Below are 10,840 nucleotides of genomic sequence, written 5' to 3' on the forward strand. Positions count from 1 at the left end.
AGAGAGAGGTCTTTCATCTGTTGGTTCACACCCCAGATGGCCGCAACAGTTGGAGCTGCACTGATCCAAAGCCAGGAGCCAGGAGCTTCTTCTAGGTCTCCCATGTGGGTGCAGGGGCCCAAGGATTGGGCCATCTTCCACTGCTTTCCCAGGCCACAGCAGGGAGCTAGATTGGAAGCAGAGCAGCCAAGACTAGATCCAGCGCCCATATGGGATGCCGGCACTGCAGGCTGTGGCTTAACCCACTATGCCACAGTGCCAGCCCCAGCTATATATATTTTTAAAGATGTATTTATTTGAAAAGCAGAATTACAGAGAGAGGACGAGACAAAGAGAAACCTTCCATCCACTGGTTCACGCCCCAAATGGCCACAATAGCCAGTGGGTGGGTCAGGCCAATGCCATGAGCCTGAAGCTTCTTCTGGGTCCCCCATGTGGGTGCAGGGGCCCGTGAACCAGGGCCGTCCTCTGCTCCTTTTCCCAGGTGCATTAGCAGGGAGCAGGATTGGAAACAGAGCAGCCAGGACTCACACCAGTGCCCATATGGGATGATAGCACGTCAGGCGGTGGCTTTACTCACTGTGCCATAGCATTGGCCCCAACTTTTTCTTCTCTTAATCACAAGTAATTAAATTAGTGATATTTGAGAGAAAGTAACGTTCTCACCTTTCTCCTGGTTCTAGAGGAGTTCTCTGTCTCAGCATGGGAGGCATTATCTGCTTTTCTGTAAGTTTTCCCGAGATCTTCTTTAAAACAAATGTGGTAGAAGACCAAGTGGCCACCTTGTTCTATGATAGAAACTTTCCTGTATGATCAGTGTACTCCTTTTGTTTTAGAATTGGGGCACCATCATATTTTATTTCACTCACGATTTCTTACACTATTCTTGAATCTACCCTACTTTCTATCTACCTTTTTTGCTTATCTTAATTGGCTTTCTAGAAAATTTCTGAAGGAGCGGTTTGATCTCAACAGGATCTGTATGACATAAAAAGTCATTTCAAAGGATTAGGGAAAAGGTATCTTGAGATCTCTGCACAGTCCTTTTAAACCATACTTTTTGTTATTGTTTTGTTTTGTTTTTGTGCCAAACCTTTTGATATCTAGCCCAAGCCCAAATTTGTTCTTTCATTCAGTAAACATTTATTAATCAAGGTACTTTTCTAAGCACCAGATGAGATACTAAATGAATAAGTCAAAGTTCCTAAGTCTGTAAAACTTAACTACCACTGGGGAAATGAAACATTATATTCTGGCTGCCAGTATTTATATACTAGTGCCTAAAAGAACCAGAAGCTAAGGAAGTGCCTTAAAATAAATACAAATTTTCTGAGGCAACAAAGGAAAGTGGAATTTAAATTGGGAATTTGAGAATTTTTTTAAATGTCTACTTATTCATTTTTATCCACTTGAAAGACAGAGTGACAAGGAAAGAGACAGAAAGAGTTCTTTCTTTTGCTGATTAACTCCTCAAATGCCTGCACCAGCTGGGGATGAGCAAGGCAGAAGCCAGGAGCCTAGAACTCAATCTAAGACTCCACGTGGGTGACATGGCCCAAGTACTTGAGCCGTCATCTACTGCCTCACAGAATGCATTGGCAGGAAGGTGGATCAGAAGTAGAGGTATAGGACTTAAACTGGACCACCAATATAAGATGCACCCCAAATTGTTAGTTAATGTGCTTTGCCACAATGTCTGTCCTGGGAATTTGAGGATCTCTAAAAGTAGAAATAATGGAGAAGAAATGGGATGAGCAAAGATATTTGTAGAAATTCGGGTATCTGGGAAATAGGGGATTTGGTAATTTTGAGGTAGAGTTCTTCAGAGCAATAAAGGTTCAGACCAATGAGTAGAAGGCCTGGAACTCTTGTATTTAATTTGAAGCCAAGTGTAAATCTTCAGAAGATTTAAACATGGATGACAGACTAAAACAGTATTTTGAGAAGGTTGATTAGAGGGGTGCATAAAGTGGTATGGGACTGATTTGAGAAACTTCCTGAAGACTTTATAATATTGTATTTGAGGTACTAAGGGTTATACAAAAGGTAACAAAAGCACAGAGAAGAGAGGGGAGACAAATGTGGACCTATGCCAAAGTGGTAGAAGCATAATCCACTGGCTGGTATTCAAAATTGTGGATTCTAGTTTATTACTAAATTATACATGTGTTATAATTTAGTTATAACCTTTGGATTATGGTTTTCCTGGGGTCTACTTTGAGCAAAGGATGGTAGAGCAAAGTGTGACCATAAAACGGCTGTCTTGCTGTCTGATAGAAATATTTCTTCATGGTGAGAGTGAGCAGAGTTAAAGCATCTTCAAGAAAATGAGACATATTAGAGTATCTGTTTCAAGAGAAATTTGTAATGAGAACTTTGAATCCAGATATCCAAATCTACAGCAAGATACATAAAAATTTCTCTGTTTTCTTGTCTTGGGAGATGGGTCAATATCTACTCTAAGTCCTTGCAAGGATTTGAGGTCCAATGACATCATACACATGAAGTATCAACACAGGAGGAGGTATGTATTAAGTATTAATTAGTGTTAACCCCTTTTACTTTTCCTAGCTGCTATTTCCAATCCTTGGAAAGACTGATTTTGAACGAAAACTCAGAAACTTGTGTAAGGATACTTTGAAAAGTTCGTGGAAAATGAGATTCAAAGATCCTGCAAATTTTCCCTGAACTTCTTGAAGCTCCCTCATACATGTATACTCCAAGATTGTTTACTTGGATTGGTATCTTCTACATTTCACATTTTTGCAATCAGTTTTACAAAGTGCCATTTGGATGAATTAGAAGGACTACTTTAGGGGCCGGCACTGTGGTATAGCAGACAAAACCGCCACTTCCAGCATCAGCATCCAGTGTGGGCATGCATTCTAGTCCCAGTTGCTCCACTTCCAATCCAGCTTTCTGCTATAATCTGAGAAATCAGTAGAAGGTGGCCCAAGTTTTGGGCCCCTGCACCTGCGTGGGAGACCTAGAAGAAGCTCCTGGCTTCTGGCTTCCAATTGGTGAAGCTCCGGCCCTTGAGGCCCTTTGGGAAGTGAACCAGCAGTTGGAAGACGTTTCTCTCTGCCTCTGCCTCTCTATGACTCTGCCTTTCAAATAAATAAATGAATCTTAAAAAAAAAAAAAAAAGAAAGGCTGCTTTAACTGAAAATTTCTCCTCATTTCAAATGAAAAACTTGAGGCTCATGTGGGTACAATAAATCTAAAAATGACCAAATTTTGAACAGAAAGTACTCTATACAATAAGCATAATTTTTAAGATTCTAAATTAACTCAAATTGTTTAAATTTCATCTTCATATTGCTTTAGATTATAATTTAACAAAATTTATTTAATCAATCTTCTATTGAAAATGGCCCCTAACATGTTAGTTTCAGTTTAGTCTTATTATATAGTTTATAATGTGTGTGAACAAATCCAAGCATTCTGACTATTGAAAGAAAATTTGCTCAGATGGCCATTTGGTGTAGTGAAGTCTCTCCCTTTGGAATGCCTACATCCCAAATTATGGTGCCTGGTCTGAGTCCTGGCAACTCTGTTTCCAATCTAGCTTCTTAGTAATGGGCATTCTGGGAAGCCACAGGTGATGGCTCAAGTAGCTGGGTCCCTGCCACCCACATGGGTAGCCCAGATTGAGTTCTGGGCTCCTGGCATTGACTTGGTCCAGCCCCAACTGTTGTGGGCATTTGAGGAGCAAAACTCTCGGCAAACAATATGTAAATGAATATGTGCAGATGGTTATACTCCAGTAAACGTTTATTTGTGACAAGAGACGATAGCCGTATTTGTTTCATAGGCTATAGTTTGGCTAGTCCTTGCGCTATACCAAAGAAAGTCATTTTTCTTAACATTTTTTTTTTCCAAAGGCAGGAGCCAGGTGCTTCTCCTGCTCTCCCATGGGGTACAGGGCCCAAGCACTTGGGCCATCCTCCACTGCACTCCCTGGCCACAGCAGAGAGCTGGCCTGGAAGAGGGGCAACCAGGACAGCATCCGGCGCCCCGACCGGGACTAGAACCTGGTGTGCCGGTGCCGCTAGGTGGAGGATTAGCCTAGTGAGCTGCGGCACCGGCCCCTTTCTTAACATATTTCTGTCTATATGGTTTCAGCCTTTTCTATCTTCTGTAATGCCCCAAATCTCCCTAGTTCTACATCTAGCAATGAGTCCCCAGTGTCGCTTACCCTAAAAGCCCCAAGTTTTATTACAACTCAGCCTTGGAGAGAAGGATATGAGGCAAGGACCCATACCTGTGCCCATTATGGTGAAATTTATGTCGTTAGGGGAATATTTATGAAGGGCCTTAGAGCAGTGGGAGTCAGTCAGTGCTCCACTGCCTGTGTCAGAGATGCCCTCACAGGAGATCTCACACAGAGGATGGGCTCTGATTTCAGAGGATAAGAACCTAGCCTCCCATGGAGGTCTCAGCTGGAACTATTGATTACATCGTAGAACAAGATGAAATTGACAGCACTGAGCCACCAGCATCTAAATTCTATGCAGGGAATTTTGTGCCAGTCAGCTGTACTGATATACCATGCCATGTTAGCATGTGTCTTGGTTTCCCACCCCCTGCAACTCTACCAAATTATTCATGTTGCCCTGATTTTCCTACTCTTTCTTCTTCTCTGGCATTGTTTGTTTGTTTTATGTGTGTGAACTGCTTTGGAGACCTTCCGCCACCTTTCTGACATGGCTAGATCAGGAAGAGTAGGCAGGTTGTGATTGGAATCTTAATAACCTGTCAAAACAGAGCATTTAAATCCTGTTCGTGTTATTTTTCCTTCTTTCCCACGGAACACAGATTGCCAGGAAGACAAATAGGAGAGGCCCCTTGGTATTTTTTTTTCTTGTTTGTGTGATCCTGAGGGTTTTGATGAACTGGCCTTTGCAAGTTACATTGAGATTGTTCAAGCCAGCTTCAACTGGATCTGACTTGCTTAATGATTTGGCAAGGATCCAAAGGATTGGAAATCAAAACAAAACAAGAAAGAAAAAACAACTCAGATAAGATCAGCATACATCACGACAATAAAATCATTCAGTATCTTATCTGGTTACTTATTATAGGTTGTGCAGTGGTAGAAATGGAAATAATTTACTCTGGCCACTCTGTGTTACTGTTAAATCATTTATGTGCTGTGAAAGGAATTGCAAACTGTTGAGACTCAAACATCCTCTAATTGCATTCTCCCAAGGAGTTCTCTACCACCACCTCCAGTTCTGTTTCATATTTTAAACATTTTCTTAGAGCATGAGCTTTATTACCCTTGTTCAAATTCAACAAGACTTACTTGTCCAGATGGATCACCATCAAGAAATACAGTAATGCAAAATAAAGCTACTTCTGACATTTTTATAATATGATATATAATACAACATGAGGTATTATACTCTGTAATAATTTTTAATTTTTGAAAGAGCTCATTCTTTGGGGACCAGTTAGATTTGAGAGATAAGGCATTTTTCAAGTATTATTTTAATTGAGCTCTGGTCCTTTTTGTCCCCTATCAACTGTGAATCATATAGGAATCTATCAAATCCTATTGGGTGGCAAATTACAGGCCAAGAAAAAAATTGGTTCACAAGTCATATCTGAAGACAAGTAAATTTTAATCCCTGCCCTCAAGGAGCCTGCGGTTTAATGGGGAGAGAGAAAGTACACAGAAAATATAATATAAGGCAAAAAGGTCATAAACTTAAAAAGAGGTGATGCATCATTGGTGTTGGAAAGAACAGGTAATAATAATTATTGTACCAGCTACATTTATTTACAATGTGCTCTGTTTTCTATACTTACGTGTATTTTTTTTTTTTTTCAAAAGAAACAGCTTTGAGATGCAATCCAATGTACCAAAGAAGAGAAGAGGCTCAGGGAAATAAATCAGGAAAGGTTTGCAGCTACTGGGTTGTAGACGTAGTAAATCATGAAAGTACATCACAATAGTGGAAATATTGGGTCATGGGAGATGTAAAGTCTAGTTAATAGGGTATTGAAATAATCCATAGTATACTGACAGAGATTGCACCAGAACAATGGGCAATGGCGATAGTCAGTAGTAGAGAATAGTGGAGAGCAGAATATCCATGAAAGTTTTAGAGGGCAAAATAAAAAATGGGATTTAGAAACTAATTTGCTAATACGGAACAGAGGAGAATGAGTCAAAGATGATTGTAATATTTTGGGCGCCAATGAGTAGGATGATAAACCAGGGAGGGAGGAATTTTAAGGGATTAGCCATCTTCTCCGGGCACCCAAAGCACACAGCATATCTCTCTGTTCTCCACCCACATCACACTATTTGTGTAGTTATTTGTTTATGGATCTCTTTCTCCCATTAATTCTGAGCTTGTACCTCATGGTTTGTGTGGGGAGCAACCCGGACTGGACTAAGTTACTGGAATTAAGACTTATTCTATGCATCTGCTCTCCCACAATATGGCGCTGGGAGAGAAGAAAACAGCTTCTACGCAGCTGCCTCTTGCCAACTTGAGTGATGACCTCCAGGAGCTGATCCTGCTCCTGATTGGAGGAGAGCAGCGTACTCGGCATGTGGGCAGCCGAGTTGGGATTGGCGGAGGAGGACTATAAAGGAGGAGAGAGACAACATGCACCAGGAACATCTAAGGGGAACATCTGAGCAGCCCCCGAGAGAGCCGGCCGGCGGTGTGCCGCTCCCCCGTGGAAGTGGGGAAAGTGGCAGGGGGAACCGCCCTTCCACGGAGGTGGAAGGGTCGGTAGCCAACCCGGGAAGAACCAGCAGCAAACCCGGGGAGGGCCGAGCAGACGAAAGAACAGCGCAGGGTCCTGTGTCGTTCCTCCACGAAGAGGGGGAGCGACAGTTTGTAAATTCCAGCACCCAAGATTGTGCTCCATAACAGTGACTCCTCCATAAACATCCCTGTAGAATAAACTTTAAACATGTTAACATAGAAGTATTCATTGCATAGCAAATATGCCTGCAAGCAGTTAAACATGCAATGGACATCTTAGAACGCCATCATGTTATAGATGTTCATTATCAGAAAGAAAAAGTATTTTTCAATACTGAGATCAGGTTTATATTTTGAATGAGAATGTGAAAAAACAGAAAACTGAGTAGAAGTGGGGTTAAAGAAAACAAGAGTGAGCAAGAAGAGGGTATGGAAGTAGGATTCATAAAGTGACATCTTTATTTAAATGAATGGCTGATTGATGATGTCAAATGTTAAATATTGGGGGGTGTTCTAATAGTCTACAAGAATCCAAAGGAAATTTATTTTTTGATTACTCACTATATAACCACTATTTTTAAATAGTATATTTTAAGAAGTAGTATAGATGCTATATTAATTATAAGGTCTGTTAGGCATTAAGTTTTTTTTCTTTTTAATTTTAAAGAAATATTTGTTTATTTGGAAGGCAGAGTTAGGGAGAGTGAGGGAGGGAGAGACAGAAAGAGAAATCTTCCAAGTGCTGGTTCACTCCCCACATAGTCTCAACAGCCAGGGATGGGTCAGGAGCTCATTCCTGGGCTCCTACATAGGTGGCAGGAGCTCAAGTATTTTGGCCATCTGCTGCTGCTTCCCAGGCATATTATCTAGAAGCTGAATCAGAAGTGGAGCAGCCAGGACTCTCTGATATGGGATCCCTTGCCACCAACGGTGTCAACCCACTGCACCATCATACTGGCCCCAGTTTTCTTTAATTAATGTATATATACTCCTCAGGGGAAAGATAACACTTCTACAGCTAATTAGTTCAAATGAAACTACTTAAAACATTGAAATAAGTTAATCATAAGCTATCTCATTTCAAAACACCTTCACTTAATCACTCAAATTTGAAATAAAAATTAACTGAAACTTCCTTGAAGTTCACCATTGTAACTTTCATCTTAACCACTATATTACAGTGCCATATATTCTCTGTTAAGATCTCTTTTTCTAATCTCATAGCAGGTCCTGTACTTTTTCCTTTTTGGATGAGTTCTGAAGTCATTTGTTGGGGAGAAATTCAGCAAAATGCCCCCACTTAGCTGTCTTTCATTTGTGTTTAAAACATCTAGAATGTACTCATTATCCAGCCTTCTTTAGTGTATTAAATTATGAAAACTGACTCCAAACATCTTTGCGTATATTATTTTGAAAATACAATGCTTTGTTGCTGTTCTCTTTTTAAACGGACACAAAAGAAAGACTTCATCTCCTTAGAGAGCTATGAACTCAGACCATTAAAGAGAAGGACCGAGCAAAGTTATTAGCATTGTAAGTATATTATTCTTATAATGCATCATAAGAATAAACAATAGAGGATTTTATTAGGTAAAATATTCCCTATCTATTTGGTTGTATCACAAGGTAATTGATACATTATAAGATACGTTCTCTTTTCATGCATTCTGAAGTCCACGTTTCTCCTCAAATAGGAGGTATAGTAACCCTAAATTACAACTAGAATAACATTTTAATATCGATAGGCAGGCCAGTGCCACGGCTCACTAGGCGCCAGCACCCCGGGTTCTAGTCCCAGTCGGGGCACCGGATCCTGTCCCGGTTACTCCTCTTCCAGGCCAGCTCTCTGCTGTGGCCCGGGAAGGCAGTGGAGGATGGCCCAAGTGCTTGGGCCCTGCACCCACATGGGAGACCAGGAGGAAGCACCTGGCTCCTGGCTTTGGATCTGCGCAGTACGCCGGCCGTAGCGACCATTTTTGGGGGTGAACCAACGGAAGGAAGACCTTTCTCTCTCTTTCTCTCACTGTCTAACTCTGCCTGTCAAAAAAATATATATCTATAGGCAGAAAACTTTAAAATTCAGTAGATGGGATAAAATCTAGGTTACATACAGGCAAATAAATAATTAGTGCCATGGAAGGCAGTAGTGAGAAATTCATGGAAAAGCAAACAAAGAGTATAAAAGGTCCATAAAAGCAGTCCAGAAATGGAGGATCTGTTATGAGGCTCTGACTCATCTAAAAGTAGATCCATAGGAAACAAATAAAAGAAACAAAGAAGAAAACTTTATCTGAAAAGGTAATAATCTCTTGCAATAATCTAGAAGTCAGAAGTCAGCAGTCTTCATGTTTAAATTGCACCTTGAATAGTAAACAGGATAAATAAATGTAAAACTACAACATCATGTTACCATGAATCTGCAGAACAGAAGAGACAAAGAAGAATCTTGAAACCTCCATAGAGAAAAGATAGATTCCCTAAAAACAAAAGGCGATTTAGACTTCCAAAACTTTTTGAAATGGAAACAAATGCCAGAATATAATAGTGTCTGGGAGAAATAGTTGTCCATTTAAAATTTTATACTCAGCAAGACTAATATTCAAGAAGAAGGAAAAAATGTACAGAAAAGGATTCAGAGATAACAAACAAAGCTAATCCTGAGGGAGGCATGAGATATAAGAACTATAGGTAGCATAAAAACTGATAAGTAATATTGTTAATTATAAAAATGATAGTCTAAAAGCAAGACAAAAATAACAAGATGGTGGGTGGTGTAATTTAATGGGTAATTTAACCACACACAGACCTCTGTCACATGTAAAAGGAAGGCAAATGTATCTAATAACGTATTATTTTAGTATAGTATATTTAGTATATTTATAAATTAACAATTTATGATTTTCATCCCTCAGAAGAAGAAGATAATATGGAAAATTTAAACCTATATAGTATGCAGATAAAAAAGGAGAGAAAATAAAATGAACAGAAAATATAAAGTTACAGGGACCAGCGTTGTGATAAAGCAGGTTGAGCTGCTGCCAGAATTGTATCCCATATGTGCACCTGTTAGTTTCGGCTTCTCCACTTCTGATCCAACTCCCTGCTAATACACCTGAAGATGGCCCAAGTACGTGGACCCTTGCCTTCCACATAGGAGACCCTGATAAAGTTCCAGGCTCCTGACTTTGACCTGGGCTAGGCCAGTCCGTTTAGGGAGTGAACCAACAGATAGTAGATCTTTCTCTTTGTCTGTCTCTCCATCTCACTCTGTAACTCTGTCTTTCAAATAAACAGATGAATCTTTAAAAAGAAAAAAAAAGAAATAAAATATAAAATAACAGTGAAGAAATAAATCCAGATAGAACAGTAATCACAATAAATATATAACGAATTTATTGAACATGTTGGATTCTGTAGGATACAGTGAAGTAGCAGGCTTGTTTTTCTCTCAATAAAGGCTTTCACATTCCTGTCTGATCTGCTCTTTCTCAGATCTCATAGGGGTTTTTGTTGTTGCTACTTTCAGGTGCTGACAAACAAGCTTCATTTTCAGGTAGTAAAAAAATCTAATTCTTTCTAAATCCAAACTTGCATCTCTCATCCAATTTAAAGCTTCTACCATTTTGCAGCTCAGTTCTGACCAAGGCATGGGAATTTGCAGTGGGAGCGTGTCTCATGGTTTGTCTTTTTGTGACACCTTCTTGCTCTTTCTCTCCTTCCCTGGAATTTGGGCTGCCTTTGGCTCCTCCAGGACTACGCAGGTGAAGGTAACAGGGAACTCTGTTATAGCTGTAAGAAATGCCTGCCATCCGGGAGAGGTGTCTGAAGGATGATTCTTTTTAAGGAGTACTTTGGTGGATTCCTCAGGCAGCCCCCTACCATCACCACATCCTGCTGACTCTGGGCCCTGAGTAACCTGTGGTGTCACTGTAAAAACCACTCAGTTCCCTGAAGCTGTCATGGACTCTCCTGTGACTTCTGATGGCCAGTTCTTCACAGCAGCTTCTGCTGTGATAGTACACAGCTATTTTCTACTGAGGTTGCTTCTCTCAGGCAGGCAGGAAGTTCTCCTAGGAACCGCCTTTCAAAGTGGCTTTAATCTGTTTGACCTC

The sequence above is a fragment of the Oryctolagus cuniculus genome, chromosome 18 (genome assembly GCF_051225735.1).
Source record: "Oryctolagus cuniculus isolate XC-2025 breed Fujian yellow rabbit chromosome 18, ASM5122573v1, whole genome shotgun sequence".
NCBI lineage: Eukaryota > Metazoa > Chordata > Mammalia > Lagomorpha > Leporidae > Oryctolagus > Oryctolagus cuniculus.